Source organism: Pseudorca crassidens, chromosome 18 (assembly GCF_039906515.1).
Source record: "Pseudorca crassidens isolate mPseCra1 chromosome 18, mPseCra1.hap1, whole genome shotgun sequence".
NCBI classification, from domain to species: Eukaryota; Metazoa; Chordata; class Mammalia; order Artiodactyla; family Delphinidae; genus Pseudorca; species Pseudorca crassidens.
This window is the reverse complement of record NC_090313.1, coordinates 30,038,643-30,056,834: the sequence shown is the minus strand read 5'-3', so window position 1 is coordinate 30,056,834 and position 18,192 is coordinate 30,038,643.

Here is an 18,192-nt window from a genome sequence, read left to right as displayed (position 1 = left end):
CATTCTTTGTGAACTGCTATACTTATGTCCAATTGTTTACCAAAATTGAATCAATCCTCTACTGAAGTTAAGTTATAATCTCCAGTATTTTGTACTGTTGAGCCTTGTATAACATGGGATAGGGGCACTGACCCCTTGCACAGTTGAAATCTGAGTATAACTTTACAGTCAGCTCTCCATATCCACGGTTCTTCCATATCTGTGGTTCTGCATTTGTGGATTCAACCAACCTTGGATTATACAGTACCATAGTATGTTTTTATTGAAAAAAATCCACATATATGTGGACACTTGCAGTTCAAACCCATGTTCAATGGTCAACTGTATGTATAAACACTGCTAAAATGAATGTTCATATTTAATGACACATTTAAATAAATGACACATTTTTAAAATGTGTCATTTCTTACATATACTAGAATATAGCTGTGGAAAGAATCTTAGGGCTGGAATTGCTGGTATAAAAAAGGGTGCATGCATCTGTCATTTTGAAAATATTGCCAAATTGCTATCAGTTGAGCTTTTTGCTCTGTATAATTTTAAAATTATTTTATTCCAATTAAATTTAGAAAATCTTTTCCATTACAGTTTCTGAACTTTGTGTCATACTTAGGGATTTTTTTTTTTTTTAAGTTCAGGACTTTAAATCTCTCATTTCATTTAAGAAAGTTGATGTTTTATTATTATTCTGTATATTATTTAATTTATTATTTTAATTATATAACCTACCTTCATTTATTTTGTGTAAAGTGTGATGTAGAAATACAATTTTTTTTCAGATGTCTATTCAGGTGGCCTAATCCATTTATTGACTAATACATATTTTTATTAGTGATTTAAAATTATATCTTTATCATCCTACTTAATTTTTGATGTTGTTTTCTTTCTTGTCCCTTATTTACTAACACTTCTTTTGTTTGTATTAGATATCAACCACTGGTTTTACACAGGAATTCACAGCTAAGTAGAGGAAAGAGTTTTCATAGTTTGGCAAGATTGATGAAAAACAGTCTGGAGCTGCCACTGAAAGAAGAAGAAACAAAGCAAAGAAGCCAAATAAATAATCAAGAAAGCAGTATCCAGAGGGAACTAGACAAAGAAGGTTAGATGTGTACATCCACATGGTATCATATAGCTAGCCACACATGCATCGCCATATAATGGCAAGGGGAAGCAAGAGAAACCATAAGCTTAGTGTGGGAAGAAAAAGATAGAGAAGGATTTACAAATGATATAAAGTCCATAGAGGTCCAGAGGAATAAAAATTAAACTGTGGGACTTCCCCGGTGGCACAGTGGATAAGAATCTGCCTGCCAATGCAGGGGACACTGTTTTGATCCCTGGTCTGTGAAGATCCCACATGCCGTGGAGCAACTAAGCCCGTGCACCACAACTACTGAGCCTGCGCTCTAGAGCACGCAAGCCACAACTACTGGGCCTGCTCTCTAGAGCCCGTGCTCCGCAACAAGAGAAGCCACCGCAAGAAGCCTGAGCACCGCAACGAAGAACCAACGCAGCCAAAAATAAATTTAAAAAAAAAAGAGAGAAATTAAACTGAGATTTATGCTGGGTATTAGGGTCTGTGATGGCCAAAATTGATAGCATCTCCCTTCCCTGCTCAGGTTATGAAGCAAAGTTTCTCTTTATTTTCTTTTACTAATAGAGGCGAGATCAGAAGACATGGCTTCAGGGCCCCTGAGCTCCAGAATTCTTTAGATTTAACCACCTAGTCAAGGCAACATAAGATTGTGGAAGCTTCCCTGGAGAAGAACCATTTCCCCCATAAGTAGCAGCAAAACTAACGTGCACTGCAGGCATCTTGCTCCCTAGAGGAATACGGATGGAAGAGAACAAACTTGTCAAAATGGTTCCAAAAAGAAACATCGCTCTGGGTAACTCAGGCAGAAACAGACTGATAAAGGGACAGAGAGAGGCAAAAAGGGCATCAAAATCTCTTCTCTAGGAAACCAGGAGGAGGGAAAATGTGTTCCCTCTAGTATTAGACTTCTAGGCCTAATGAATGATGAGAGAAATGATCCCTGAAACAGAACAAGAAGGCATCAGTTACGGCATGTTAAACAATTAAATGTCTGATCGTATGTATGGTTAAAGGAAGGAAGGGTTATCAAGTGAACGTTGTTAAAAAATGTATGATGAGGCAAGGTTTCAGAGTTATGGGAATGGGAAAGCTTTACTGAGAATTTTTAGGAATAAATAGACAAAAACACAAACTTTAATGTCAATGACCACAAAGAAGAAAAGCATGATAAACCTTTTTCTTATTTAATTGTATCCAAAAAGTAATCTGTAATGCTTATGTTAATCATTCCGCTTTAGAGATTAAAACTGTGACCTGATCAACTAGACACACACACACACACACACACACACACACACACACACACACACACACACACGTGATTTGACCAAAGGAGCCGGAGAATGCCACTGCACTCTAGTCCATCACTAAATAACATGTCACAGGTCATTCATGTTGGTTATTTCCACTACTCCTTGCCTCATACATTTTCATTTTTTCCTAAGTGTTTGGGATCTGCTTTTTAAACTTCAAAACGTGTTTTGTTGTTTGCAAATCGAAACATTACAGAATTCCAGAAATCTGATCTTTGAAAAGGTGGAGATTTTACTGACTTAACTCTGTACCCCATAAGGTAATCACTAACTGTGATCCTTAATACTGACATAGTTCTGGAGATTCTGAAAGATTATTAAGCTTCAAATATGTAGTTGGCTGCTAGCAATAGTATTTGAATGGTTGATTGCAGAAGTTAAATGAAAAGAAAAAGACAGCAACCACTTAACGACAGAATTCTGGAGCTGTGTACAGCTGTCTCCACGAGCACCATTTTCTGCCTTTCTAGCTGTGCTGCCTACTGTGACTTCCTTGAGTTTCTATTTACACAATTTTTTTTTTTTTTTTTTTTTTTTTTTTTTTGCGGTACACGGGCCTCTCACTGTTGTGGCCTCTCCCATTGCGGAGCACAGGCTCTGGACGCGCAGGCTCAGTGGCCATGGCTTACGGGCCCAGCCGCTCCGCGGCAGGTGGGATCTTCCTGGACCGGGGCACGAACCCGTGTCCCCTGCATAAACAGGCGGACTCTCAACCACTGCACCACCAGGGAAGCCCGAATCTAATGTTTTTATAGGGTTGTGTACTGTTGCTCTCTCCTCCTCCCCCTCCTCCTCCTCCTGTATCTCTTCCAACTTATCCTTTTTCTTCTTCTTTTCTTAACGGCTATATATAGTATTATACAATGTATAACTTAGTCAATCAATTACTTTTGTTTCCATTATCTGGAATGTTATGAACATTGTTTTGTTAAACACCTTTATACTTAGATTTGTGTTTGATAATTTTTCCCTCAAGATATATTATTTCAATAGCATATCTGTGCCCAAAAGCATACATATTTTTAGAGCTTTCAATACACATTGTTTTATTACTCCCTAGACACCTGTTACTAATTACCAATTCAATTTTTAGGATATACCTTTTATTTAAATGCATGTTAACACTAGGCAGTAGTACTATTTTTCTTCTTTGTCAATCTAATTATTGTTTATTTTAATAAAATTTCCTTTGATTACTAATGAGGTTAGGCATTATAAAAATTTTACCAGCCAATTATATTTCCTCTTTTGTTATTTATTTCATTTGTCAATCCTTCTATTGGATATTCATCTATCTTATTGATTTTTAGGAGCTCTTTGTATATTAATGACATCAATCCATTAATGATATTCATGATACACTGGAAATGCTTCTCCAAGTTATTTTTTTCTTTTAAATTATTTCATTTTTTACTTTTTCCTCAGCTTTACTGAGATATAATTAACATTGTGTAGGTTTAAAGTGTATAAGGAACTTGATACATTTATATATTTGCAAAATGATTGCCACCATAGCTTTAGCTACCTCCTCCATCCCATCACATAGCCAAGTTATTCTTTGTCTTAACTTTATTTACTGTGTTTTCAATGTTTACATAGAAAATATATTAATTTTCCCATATGTATCTACCTATGTGACAGGCTTAAATAAATGTTTTCCATCCCCAAATTATTTAATCATATGTATTTTCTTTCAGTACTTTTCTTTTTTCATTTAAATGTATAATACATCTGGAATTTCTTTTGAGGTAAGTATATGTTAGGAGTCTATCTTTTCTTCTAAGGAACTCCCTATCCCAAGATAATATAAGTAGGAAAACTTTTTGACTGCCAGAGGAGAACTTCTCAATACTACAGTCTATTTGAAAATTTCAGAAAGAATCTGTCATCTATTCTTTCTCTACAAACCATTTAACAGCATTTTATCATTGTGCTTCTTCACTGAATTGACTGAAAATTGACTGGTTAGTATGAGGTAGAAGAACAAATGTTTAACTAATTCTGACTTTTCTTCAAGTTAACCAGTTCCTTCTCATATTTTTATCTCAGTTTAAGAAAACTGCAGTGATTTTTTTCTTCTGATGATGATCCCAGTAGTTTTTTTCAAAGCATATTTTGGAAATTTGCAGTTCAAAACACAAATCCCTTGGTCCCTCTCTATTACTCTTTGTTGTAAGGTGATACAGTGTAAAGTCCCTTACAAAGGCCAATTGCTAATTTTCCTTAGTGCATGTCTCCTTTCAGAGAAAACTAAACCATGTCTTTCTCTCCATGGAGGTCTGAGACAAAAATAGCACCTCCATATGCCTTCATCAATTCGCATATTCCATTCAGCGTTCAAAGTAGTTTTGAGATGATCTTTTCTTATCAGAGTTGGGCATTCCTCAGGGTGCTGTTCTGTAATCAGAGAGCAGTATGTTGACTACACTACAGAGACTCTGGCCTGGTGGACTCTGAATAGAATTGCCCAAGAGAGACTCAGTTCTTATTCTTTCATTAACTTTCAATTCTTACTAAACCCCTAAATCTTTCAGTATTTCATGTTTTGCATCTGCAGCAAGTGATAATAACGCTGATGTATTCTACCAGGAGATTGTTAGGATTAACGAATTAATGGTCACAAAGAGCCTTTTAAATAGAAAGTGCCAAATGTCTTCCCTGGTATGAAGCACAGTCATTTTGCTTTGCCTTTTCATCTGTCCTTTGTTGTTAAGCTGTCTTCTATCATCTACTTTCAGAGTGCTTAGGCCCATCTACTTTTCAATTCAACTCCTTCCAAAAGACTTTTTTCTTTTCTTTTTTTTTTTTTTTTTTTTTTTTGCGGTACGCAGGCCTCTCACTGCTGTGGCCTCTTCCGTTGCAGAGCACAGGCTCCACACGCGCAGGCTCAGCGGCCATGGCTCACAGGCCCAGCCGCTCCGCGGCAGGTGGGATCTTCCCGGACCGGGGCACAAACCCGTGTCCCCTGCATAAACAGGCGGACTCTCAACCACTGCACCACCAGGGAAGCCCCCAAAAGACTTCTAAATAAAATCAAACTACTTTAGTTCCCAATTATGGGTAAGTAAATGATCCTACTTTTATAGCTCAGTGCCTGGGGGACACAGGTCATAAGGTGCTTCTAATTCACCAGAATCAGAATGCTTTAAACACTCACTGGAATGTTTAAAAAGTTCAAAACAAAAAGACCAATATAACATAAGGAAATTTCAAGAGATCAGAATTCAAATTACCAGAAACCTCAGTTACCTGGAAAACATTTTCCTGACAATTCAGCTTTCATGAAATAAAGAAATCATACATTTGATTTTTGAAAATATACACACAGAGGTCCCCAAGAGACATTTTTTCCAAAGAAGATATACAGATGGCTGACAGACACATGAAAAGATGCTCAACATCACGAATCATCAGGGAACTGCAAATCAAAACTACAATGAGATATGACCTCACATCTGTCAGAATGGCTAGTATCAAAAAGACAACAAATAACAAGTGTTGGTGAGGTTGTGGAGAAAAGGGAACCCTCATGCACTGTTGGTGGGAATGTAAATTGGTGCAGCCACTATGGAGAACAGTATGGAGATTCCTCAAAAAATTAAAATTAGAACTGCCCTACGATCTAGCAATTCCACTTCTGGGTATTTTTCTGAAGGAAACAAAACATTAATTTGAAGAGATATATACACCCCTATGATCATTGCAGCATTATTTACAATAGCCAAGATATGGAAGCAACCAAAGTGTCCATTGGTAGACATGGACATACAAATACTGTATGATTTCATTTATATGTGGAATATATAAAAAAAAAAGAATAAATACAACAAAACGACAGCAGAGTCATAGATACAGGGAACAAATAGGTAATTTCCAGTGGAGGGTGAAATGGATGAGTGAAATAAATGAGGTAGATTAAGAGGTACAAACTCTCAGTTACAAAATAAATGAGTTAAGGGGATGAAATATACAGCATGGGGAACATAGTCAAAAATACTGTAATATCTTTGCGTGGTGACAGATGGTAACTGACATCATGGCGACCATTTTGTAATGTATAGAAATGTTGAATGACTATGTTGTACACCAGGAACTATCATAGTGTTGCAGGTCAATTTTACTTCAAGCACACAAGCTCACAGAGAGATCAGATCTGTGGTTTCTAGAGGCGGGGGTGGGGGGAGAGGGAATTGGATGAAGGTGATCAAAGGGCACGAACTTCCCTTTATAACATAAGTAAGTACTAGGGATGTAATGTACAACATGTCTGATACAATTAACACTGCTGTATGTTATATGTGAAAGTTAAGAGTGTAAATCCTGAGTTCTCATCATACTGAAAAATATTTTTTCTTTTTCTTTAATTTTGTATCGATATGAGATGATTGATGTTCGCTAAACTTATTGTGATAATCATTTCATGATGTATGTAAGTCACATCATGCTGCGCACCTTAAATATGTACAGTGCTGTATATAAATTATATCTCAATAAGAGTGGAAGAAAAAAATTAATTAAAAAATAAAAATAAATATGCACACAAATTCATGGATATGTCACACTCTACTCAACCTTCTATAGAGATGCATCTTTAGACTAGATGACTGCATCATTTGTCATCAAAACCAGGACACTACTGAGAGGGAAAGAAGCTATTATTGATTCAACCAGAAGATCAGGATTAGATCAGAGCCATCCTAGACTAACCAGTATATATGGTCACCCTGTCCATACATCTACTGAAAATCATTAGCATTCAGTTTGATGATGCTGGTTGATTCAGGCAAGATTTTCAGTTTCTCTGTTATTAGCAGAAATAGAAACACAAAAAAGTTTCTGTTTAAGCCTGTGTTAATTAATTAATTAGAAATTTCTATTTACTAATCATTCTAGAAACATTGAGTCCTCATAATTCAGACAGGCACCAGGACAGTAATTAAATAAAGCAACTGTCTGTTTTCACAGTATCAATTCTATGCCTTCTGTTTTGGAGTAGCCCCATCTTATGCATGGCCCATTCTAGATTCCTGCCCTCCAGGGATGTGATGGAAGGGAATTGGTCTGGTAGGGCACCTAGGGAAGCCTCAGAGTTTTTTGACCTTGTCCAGGACTGCACTGTCTTAGCAAAGAATCGTTTACTGGAGAAGGAGTCATGTTAGCAAGTAGTGGCTCCCCAGCAGATGCTCTGGCTCTAAACAATCACAGCCTGAGCTCAAGAGCAAAGAAATAAGCTTTTTCTTCTGATTTTAGTGTGGGTAAAAATCACTAATTTGTTTTCCTAAAGTAGAGATTACTGAGCCCCACCCTCAGAGATACTAATGCAGTTGGATTTGCAAGGGACCCAGGATTTGCCTGTCTCAAAACATCCTCGGTTATTCTGAAGGAAGTGGCCAGAACCTCTTTTCTAAGAAAATTGTTTCCAAACTTTAAACACCAAAGTTTACACCATAACCTAAACATGGTCCATAATTATGGTTTTACCTGTATTTACAATGAAGCAATTTGGATAATGAGGACTGCAACTTGAGAGGCTAAACATATCTAATATCTTCTATAAAATAAGAAAGAACTAGTAGGAGAACCTATTTTCTTATGAAGAAATTTTTTTAAAGATTAAATCATTTAAAACTGGAAGCTTAATTTAAGAACGCTTTCCTCAAAAACTGTACCTCTTAAAATGCCACAAGTTGTTCTAAAGCAAGTGGCCAATGTTTTTCACACACACTGAGAAATACCGTTCTTAAAAGCTGAAGACCAATCTAGTGGACCATAACAGAGCTTTATATTTCATGACAATGGTTTTGTAATTTGTAAAATGAATCCTACACATTTAGGGTATTATTATTATTTTATCCTACAAACCGTAAGCAAACATCTTGGAATGTCTTACAATTTAATAGGCAAAAGGGACCAAGTGCACAAAACACTTCGGGTCATGCAAATTAAATTTTATGACCTCGATTATTTAAAAAGAGTTTGTATCTCTATTTGTGCTTCTGAACTTATTCCATCTTCCCCATAAGATTACAAAACATTCTAAGATATGAGTTGCTATTACACTGGCTAATTATAATAATGACAATGGTCAACAGTTTTATGCTAGGTATGTGCTAAGTGATATACACACAAAGTCATTCAGTAAGAGTTTATTCATTTTTATTAATTAGTCCCACAACTATTTGTTTGCCTTCCATGAAAAGGGGCATACTTTGCAAGATGCTTGTGATCGTGATGAACACGGTAGATGATAATAGAACTCTAACTTCAAACCTCAATATGGACATTTACAAGACAACTTACTAAGAGTTGTAAACTGATCAAGTTAGATGTGTTGACATCGATTGGAAGAAAACATGCCCTAACTCAATGCCTTTTATCATAGGTTAATTTTTTCTAGCTGAGTCCTCAAAAATACAGTTAAAACAAGAGGAGAGATATGTGGTAAATGCTTCGACAGATGAGGAATAACATTTCAAGAATTTTTTTCTTTTCTTGGAAAGAGAAAAACCTAAAGCTCCCTTTATGTTCAATTATTGAATTCTCCAAAGGCCCAGTATGAAAGCCATTACAAATTCTTGCAGTAAGCCAACAATAAAAGTATATTTTAGAACGCTCAAAAAATGCAAACAAGAAAATAGCTGCAAAGATGAATAGCTACTATCTCTAACTTTCACAATCCCTGAGCTAAATTTTGCTTAATTAAAATTAAACAACCATGGCCATAGAAAAGTTTCATGATAAAACCTTAATTCAAGTGGATTGTTGACTATTTACCAGTTATGAGCTATCATAACTTAGTTACTGAACTAATGCTCACTTATTGAATCTATAATATGAATAAAAATACTATTGATTTCACAGGGTTGTTCTGAGTGGTATAGAGGTAATGTTTTTAAAGTATTTAGCACTGTTGAGTGGAACATAGTGTTTACCTAAAACAAATAGACAGCCAAGTTAAAAACTGGGTTTATTTAGAATCAACAGAAAATTGCAGTTCAGGGTCTGCAACAATGGTGAGCTATGTGCAAGTCTCTGGTAACAAGAAGAGGACTCTTTCATATAGAAGAAAAGGAAGCTGGGAGAGCTATGTTAAACTAAGGATCCTTTGGAGGAATTGAGAGTTTGAAGTACAGTGGCTTCTCATTGGCTGAGTTGTGACAGTCTCTCATTGGCTGAGCTCCTGCCAGGTAAGAAGAGGAAGCCTTTCTTCTTCCTGTTGGCCTCTGCTATTGCCAGAAGGCATGAAATCTCCCCCTCCTGGCCTCCCAAACCTATTTAAATTGAGTTTTCTGCTTATTAATTTTTATAATAGTAAATGCTCAAGAAAATCAGCTATTGTGTTACTCTAAGTCAAATAATTTAATTATTTCTCAATTCTATTTTCCGTAGTATCAGTACAACAATGTACTGTATAAATACAAGGGGTCCTAATGAGTTGGATATTTAGACCTCATAAGATGTCTGTTGTCTTCAGAATTTAAGTAAAAACGTTATAAGTAAGCCATTTTTCAAACTATAAACAAAGGACCACAGAACTTGTTCCTTAAAAATCTCAGCTGTAACTGTGCCTGTTACCATAGGTTTGAAGACATAGCTCACTTTTTAAATACTGATCTGAGTGTGCATATTCAGCAGTCCTTTCCTCAGATTCTGTACTTTACCAGAGTATAATTGAGAGGCTTTCAATTACTGAGAAAAGAACTGATGAATTGTTAACCATTCCCCTGTGGGAATAATGTCTCTGACTCAATACAAATACAAATCATGTTCAAGAACAAGCTTGACAACTGTTTCTGAGTTTCATTTTGCAGAACTTTTTACATTCCCCTCTCACCGACCCCACCCACTCACCATTGTATTTTTTCCTTTATTACCTTGTCATTTTATTACATACTGTAAGACCTCTCAAAAGTTCTTCGGGGAACTCAAGGAAAATATTAAGTGTTTATAGTAGATTAGATGGTGCTTTTCAAAGGCACAAATTTTGGTGTGGGGGAAATTTAGGTTGTAGGACTGAGGTTAAAGTTTACCTGTTCCTTGAGGCAACTCCCAAATGCCACTCTCCTCACCTGAGCTCACCAAAGCAGCCCCTCACTCTTGGCTGTGTCCTCAGGTCTATCTTGACATAGGTCAAGCACACTGGTTGCCCTCCAGTACTGCCTGTAGAAACTGTAGCCAGGGACTACATAAGCACTCACCTTGGCTTTTCCATCATGTAACTGCTTGATTCTTCCTCATTGTTTGGCCACATATATACTGAAATGTCAACATTTGTTTTCCTATTTCCTACCAAAATCTCTTAAAGGGATTATATTTAGTCACCCTCTATTTAGGTAAAAATATTTGCTAATGGTAATGCTTCATCATTTGCCATTATTGGAATAACCAGAACACTGATTGCAAAGTTATCAGTTTTATCCTCAATGACTGGGTTGAAGAGGAAAAGCATTGATTCTCTGAATAAACAGGCAGAGGAGTAAATGGGGGTGGTTACAAGTTCTTCCTTTGTTTTTATCTTTTGTAAGCACATACAAACTCAAAATTCCATATTTTCTGCTTTATTCCAATGACAAGGCAGTCATACTCTTAGAGTGGGCAAGTAGAGTGCAAAAAGTATGTTTTGATTTTTGTGATAGCTGTCATTCTCAGTACATTTGAATCCACAGAAGTTGAATTCAAACTGTGAATGTGTGTGTGTGTCTGTTACAGCTATATTTCTGTAAGTAGGTGTCGCTCTTATTTGGTTCAGCACAGAGTGATTTTCCTGGAGGACGTTTTTAAAAGGAAATTGTCTACGTGAAGAAATGATGTAGTTATAATCCTCAGAAATAACCTTTTCAAATATGTATAAGTGGCATACATTCCCTTGTTTTGCTGTTTTATTTTCAATCCAAGATTTTTACAGCATTTTTTGCTCACATCTCTCTCCCCACTCCTCAAATCTCATGCATGATGCAAGATAGAAGTTAGAGGTCAGACAAATAAAATTAGATGGAATACTTGGGGAAACTCCCTCCCTTCTTTCCTCCCTCCCTCCCTCCCTCCCTCCCTCCTTACCTTCCTTCCACCTTTGCTTCCTTGCTTTCTTTTCTCTTTGGGGCATTTTAAAGCTATTTTAGATTGCAATTTACACCATCCCCAGGTCAAGTTACAAAGTCCTAGCTAATCTGCAGACAGGTTACCCCAGGCTCTTATTACCATTCCATGCAAATTTCTGTTTCTCTTTAAGATTGTTTTACTGACATCTAAGGACATACAATGGAAACTTTACCACTGGTAAGGATTTTGTCCCTTGATTTGCCTTTTCAAACTATTTTCCCTTGATTTACCTTTTCAAAGTCGACTTAATGTTTTGAAATAGTACCCAGCATTGGTGAGCCTAGGTTGAAAAATGATATTCTCAGAAAGAAATGATTAAACTGTATACCGTAAAGGGAAGCAATTTGGCAATAATATCAAAAGCATTAAAGATATATATGTATATAAATTGTGATCGAGTAACTACATGTTTAGCAAGCCATGCTAATAAAATATTCAAGCATATGCACAAATCTTTTCAAGCTGCTATTCATAATGTTAGAATATGAGAAATTTCTTGAGTATCCAATGATTAGAGAATTAATAAATTAGTCAAAATTAGAATATATGGTAGCATTAAAATCATGTTTGCTTTTAAGGGAAAAGTACGTTTTGTGTGTGTATTTCAGAAGGATATTTTAAATATACTAAATAATACTAATATACTAATAATACTAAATGAGAAAAGAAGGTTTTAACAGTGCAAATCATTTATGATTATAATTCTGAAACCATATATATATATATATATATATATATACGGTTTCTCTCTTATATATATTAGAATACAGCAAAATTTTAATGTTCTATTCAATTACCTCTGCATGGTGATATCATTAGCTTTTTCTGTATTGTCTACACTGAGCATGTATAACTGGAAAAAAAAAGATATTAATCTGGAAAAAAGCTCATTTTAAAGATATCAAATGATTTCTCATCCGTTCTACCGCTCACAATACACTAGTTCTTATTGCTATTAATTTTGTCACTATCTCCTAAATATATCTTCTCTACACTACACACATTTAAGATTCCCAAATGCTTCCATTAAATGTTTTACATTATCCTTGATTAATAAAATCAAACTGCTGCAAAATATAAAATACTTACAAAGCTTGATTCAGTGAAAATGTAACCTCATTTGTATTGCCAGGAAGAGTATACAGTTAATGGAGAATGTGATTCAAAGAAATTGAAAACCTTAAATGCATGTGAACCTTATTTACCAAGATATTAACAGTAATAGTATTCAAGGAATCACGAAAGTTAGTGAGGTCTTATTATCGGCCTGTTTGTACTACAGCTCTGCTGGGAAGACCCACAGGAATCGTCTAATGCCATGGTCTATAAATTGTCTCATGAAGAGCAGTTTATTTATTTAAAGAAAATTTAACCCCGATCACTCTTTTCTGAATGTTGTCAACCTACTGTGTGGAAGTGCATCATATCAACCTAATTTCAAAATGTTCTCTTTTGTGAAAAACACTAAGTTTAATGTTCCAAATATATTTTAGTTTCAAGTAATTATCACCATTATCGTATATTACAATCTTAGGTAAGTGTTAATGACATATTGGCACGCTGTTATTACTTTCAAAATATAATAAATCTTTAGTTATTTTCTCAAATATCGAATCAAAAACCAAGACTAGACTTTGTAAAAATTAAGAAACAGAAACCTGAATTAAATAGAGTTGTGAGACCAGAAGGGGGAGCTCTCACTCCTTTCCATGAGGGCAGAGCCCAACAGGAAGAAGAAAGATTTCCCTGGCAAACACTCAAGGAATGAAAAGCCATGGATCCTTTGTTTACTGTAGCCCTCCCAAGTTCCTTTTTTCTCTCCATAAAAGCTTTCTCCTTCCCTTGCCAGATGAAGACTTGCAGGCAGCTGGCCTTGGTTGCAGACACCGAATTGTAATTTGCTGCTAATCCCAAATAAACCCATCTTTGCTGGACACATACTGGCAGCCTATTTGTTTCAGATCAACACCTTCTTAAAAAGTGACATTTAAACTGGGTTCTCATGGAGTCCCAAGTAAGCAAATGAGCTTGGGCAGAGGGGGAAAAAAGCCAGGAGGAAAAGGATCCAGAATATGCAAATGTCTAGGGGAAAAGAGAAAAGTTATTAAAAACTGCTCAGTAGAGCTGAAACAGTGAAAAGAGATTTATTTAATTCAATAAATGTTTATGAATCATCTACTCAGGGTTATGCATGTAATTGGAACTGGGGATTTGTTGATGAGCTGGAGAAGGAGGGAGGCTGGGAATGGAGGCTAAAAAACGTTATAACCACAAATATAAATGTGCTGAGTGTTACCAGGGAGGACATCCCTAGCTAATCTGGAAGACCTAACCCAGACTGGAAAGAAAGGGAAGACTTCCAGAGGAAGTGACATTGAGCTGGACCTGGAGGATAAAACGATCGCAGCCAGCTTGGCAACGTCAGAGCAGGGGGCCAATCATACATCGGGACGTGGAGAACATGAGGCAGGCGACTTTAGCAGGGTCACGAAATATGACGAAGTTCACTCTAGCTTAGCTTAGTGTGGAGAGCCTGGGGGAGAGGGGACGCGGTGATGGACAGGAAGTGGGCGGGGTTAAACATGCAGGGCACTGCGGGTCCAGGACTGTGGTCTTTATTGTAAGAGCTGTGGAAGGACTTTACCTCCCCAAACAGAGGACTGACAAAATCAGAGGTGCTTTTTTAAAAGGTCGCTTTCAGAGGAACTGTAGAAAACATGTGAGGGTGAATGAAGGGAGACTGCTAAGGCAGCTAATACAGAACTTCAAAAAATAGGTAAGGGAGATTTGGGTGGCAGTCGTAGTAACAGGAATGGAAGGAAGTGGACTAAAGCATTTTGCTCCAGACCTCCTCTCCTAATGACTGAGGCTCTAGCTAAGCAACCAGCCTGCCCTCTGTGCGGTATAAACCACATAGTTCCTCCAGGCTGAGAGGCAGGGGATCAATCCCTGATGGTGACTGCCCTTTGTTTTCTAAAGGGACACGGAGTCACGCATCATTATGCCTTTTTTTTTTTTTTTTTTTTTTTTTGCGGTACGCGGGCCTCTCACTGTTGTGGCCTCTCCCGTTGCGGAGCACAGGCTCCGGACGCACAGGCTCAGCGGCCATGGCTCACGGGCCCAGCCGCTCTGCGGCATGTGGGATCTTCCCGGACTGGGGCACGAACCCGCGTCCCCTGCATCGGCAGGTGGACTCCCAACCACTGCGCCACCAGGGAAGCCTCATTATGCCTTTTTAAAGGTCATTTAATCTGTTTCATTTCAATGTTACAAAGTTTAAATGGGATAAATTGAATGTGCTTTGGAAACTATGATCATTTTATTCTAAAACCCTAAACAGATAACCACCCATCTATATTTATTCATTAAACACTTCCTTTATGCTTGACATTGTGCTGGGCATCATGGAAAAACCAGAGGAAATTTATGAATGTATTGGTGTGTGATTTAAAGAAGTGCTTAAAAGTGAATAGAATTAAGGGAACATTGAAAATAGTGAGGTGGACCCAGACCTTCTGCTCTAAGTATAGATCATGTTTCTCTGTTTTAAATCTGTGAGAAGTGTGCTGAGTTAACCCTGAAATACAATTCATCTTCTCTTGATTTGTTATTTAGAACTGTTGATTACCCTAGGGGGAGAATTATCTTGTGAGTGAACTTGGGAAGTGTCTGGTGGAGATTTTCCCAGCGGTTGGAACCCAAATGATTACTGTATCTGCCCAATGTCATGGCCAGACCCTCATTGTTTATGTTTCATTATAATCCAATTAGGTAAGCACAACCTTAAAGGTTTATAGATAACAGAGGTTCCAAACGTTTTAATTTCTCTTTTATTCTTCTTCTTGTGATGGAACATTCTGCTCAAAGGAAAAAACAGATTATATTACTGGTGAAATCATTTTGTTCTCATCTAAACTGTCTCTGGGCCCCTTCTTATTTCTGCCAGTCTTCCTGATCTAAACCAGGTTGTTATTGAGAGCACTTTCATTTGCACTTTGTGAAAACACGGTTTGTATCATCATTTATTCTCTTGCTCTGCAGTTAGGTCTATGTTCCGATGAACATAAAGATCGAACGAAGTTCCATGAAGCATACACATCTCAGGGAGAAAAGAAAAGTAAAATTTTCACTCCTCTGTTTATGGACTGTTAGACAATTTGTGAATATAGTTGATTATACTCATCTTTCTTTGACTTAAATTTTACTTTAAAAGTATTAAAATATATAGTTCAGTAATGGTAGAAAAGATATGAGCACATATTTTTGCAAACATAAAATTTTTTTATATGCAAGGAAGATATCAGAAGATATGGATTTTAGTTCTAATTCTTGGAAAAGTCCCAAACATCTCAAAATATCAATTTTCTTATCTTTGCAATAGGAATAATAATTTCCATAGAATAAGGGGGTTCTGAGGATAAAATATGATAGCTTCTAGGAAGAGAGTGCAAGTATAAAGCACTACATAAATTTGACATTGACCAGCAGCTCTTGCCTAGATGTCCCAAGTTTAAACATTTTAAAACATGATGCCAACTGAAAAGTATTATTAAATAAAATTCATGCTTCACTCATTCCTAAGTTTCACATTTGAAATCTTAAAAACTAATCCATTAATTTCATGAGATAATGAATTTAATAATTTATTTGATTTTGAAGTCAATTGTACTTTAATCTATTTTTACACATTTTTATTTTTAGAAATTGAAATTTTTCTCTGAACTTGAGTAGATTACAATATGCCAATTTACACATTCATTCACTTACTCATCCAATAAACATTTATTGAGCAACTAATGTATAACCTAGACACTATAATAAGTGCTGGGAATAAAAAACAAAAAGATGTTCTGTTTTTAAAAAAGGAATTCCCAATATAGTAAATTAGGAAATGTAATATACAATAATACACATTAGTACACAAAACGTGTAAACCAGCAATTGTGATTCACAGGAGTTAGTTGTTATTTTAAAACTGTTTAAAAGGTACAGTGAGTAAACAAAGGCAAAAAGAAGATTCTTTACGTGAGAGAAGGATTATAGAAGATGTCATAGAGGTTTCCTTTGAACTGAGTGTTACGAGCTGAACTGTGTCCTCCCAAAATTCACATGCTGAAGTACTAGCCCCCAGTACCTCAGAATGTGACCTTCTTTGAAGATAGGTTATTTGCAGAAGTAATTAAGTTAAAATGGGGTTATTAGGCTGGGCACTAATCCAATATGACTGGTGTCCTTATACAAAGGGAAATTTGAACACAGACATGCATACAGGGAGAATGCCATGTGAAGATGAGGGCAGAAATCTGAGTTCTACAAGTCAAGGACCACCAAAGATTGCCAAAAAACAACCAGAGGCTAAGGCAGAAGCATGCAACAGATTCTTCCTCATAGTCCCCAGAAGTAATGCTATCACCTTGGTCTTGAACTTCTAGTCTCCAGAAACGTGAGAAATAAATTTCTGTTGTTTACGCCACTCAATGTGTAGTACTTTGTGACGGCAGCCCAAGCAAACTGATGCGGTATCTTAAAAAAATGAATAAGAAGTCATCAGTAGGACAAAGGAAAGAAGCATAGGGAGGGTGTTCGAGATTCAGGGCAGAGTTCGCACGAAGACAAGGTGATATGAAGAAGCAGCGTTCAAAGGTCAAACTGCAAGAAGTTCAGTTCGTCAGAACATGGGATGTGAGGGAAATCCCAGCAGGAGAAAACCTTAGAAAGATGGTCAGGAGTCACCCTGTAAAAGCCCTGAGGCCATGCTACGGGGTTTGGATTTTATTTTAAAAGCAACTGGAGACCACTGAACGCTTTTAAACAGAGGGAACCTATGATGAAGTGCATGTTTTATAAAGGCCTCTTACTTTTTTTGGTTCTTTGAAGGATGGTTTGAAGGGATGAAACTAGAGATCCAGTGGTCAGCCAGGAATCTACTGTGATAGTAACATGAGAAATGAAGTTTATTCGATAAAGGCTATAGAGTGGGATAAATGGGTAGATTTGGGAGATAGTAAAAAGTGGTAAAAATTCAGTGAGCAGCCGGTTAGCTGAGACACAGAGAGAGAGAGTGGACTGTGGTGAGCAGTAGGTGTGGAGAAGGGATGGGTGAGACTATTTCCAAAGAAGAGCTGGAAGACGTTCTTTCTCCGGTATAGCAAAGGAAACCTACATGACCTTGACAAAATTATGACTTGCCCTTGACTACTGGTCTGGTTATTTGGGGCCTTTTTGGGAGAGCATCTTAATGTATTGTGATTCTGGAAGCCCTGGATGGACACTTATTCAAGTGCCACCAATTATATTCCAGCAATTCCAATGAACCATTACATTTTTATTATATTTTATTGTACATATCACAGATGCATATTCACTTGGATGGCAAACAAATGTTTCTGCATAAAAAATAATTTTATAAACTTTCTGTTTTTAGTGGAGAAGATAAAAATTCCTCTGGTAGCCAAACTGCACAAAATTTTGCTATAAAACATAAATGTTCGTTTTTTTCTAGTAAAAGAAAGGGAATGCAGATCTTCTATTCACTCTAAAGCAACTTTATCCTAAACTACTCAAGCAACTTATTTTTTCTTAAGTTTCAAAATGTGTCACTTGAAAGTTAAAAAGAAAAGAGGGGCCGTAGCACTATTTTAGAAAGAAGTTAAGAACTTTCGTATTGCAGAAAATTACAAG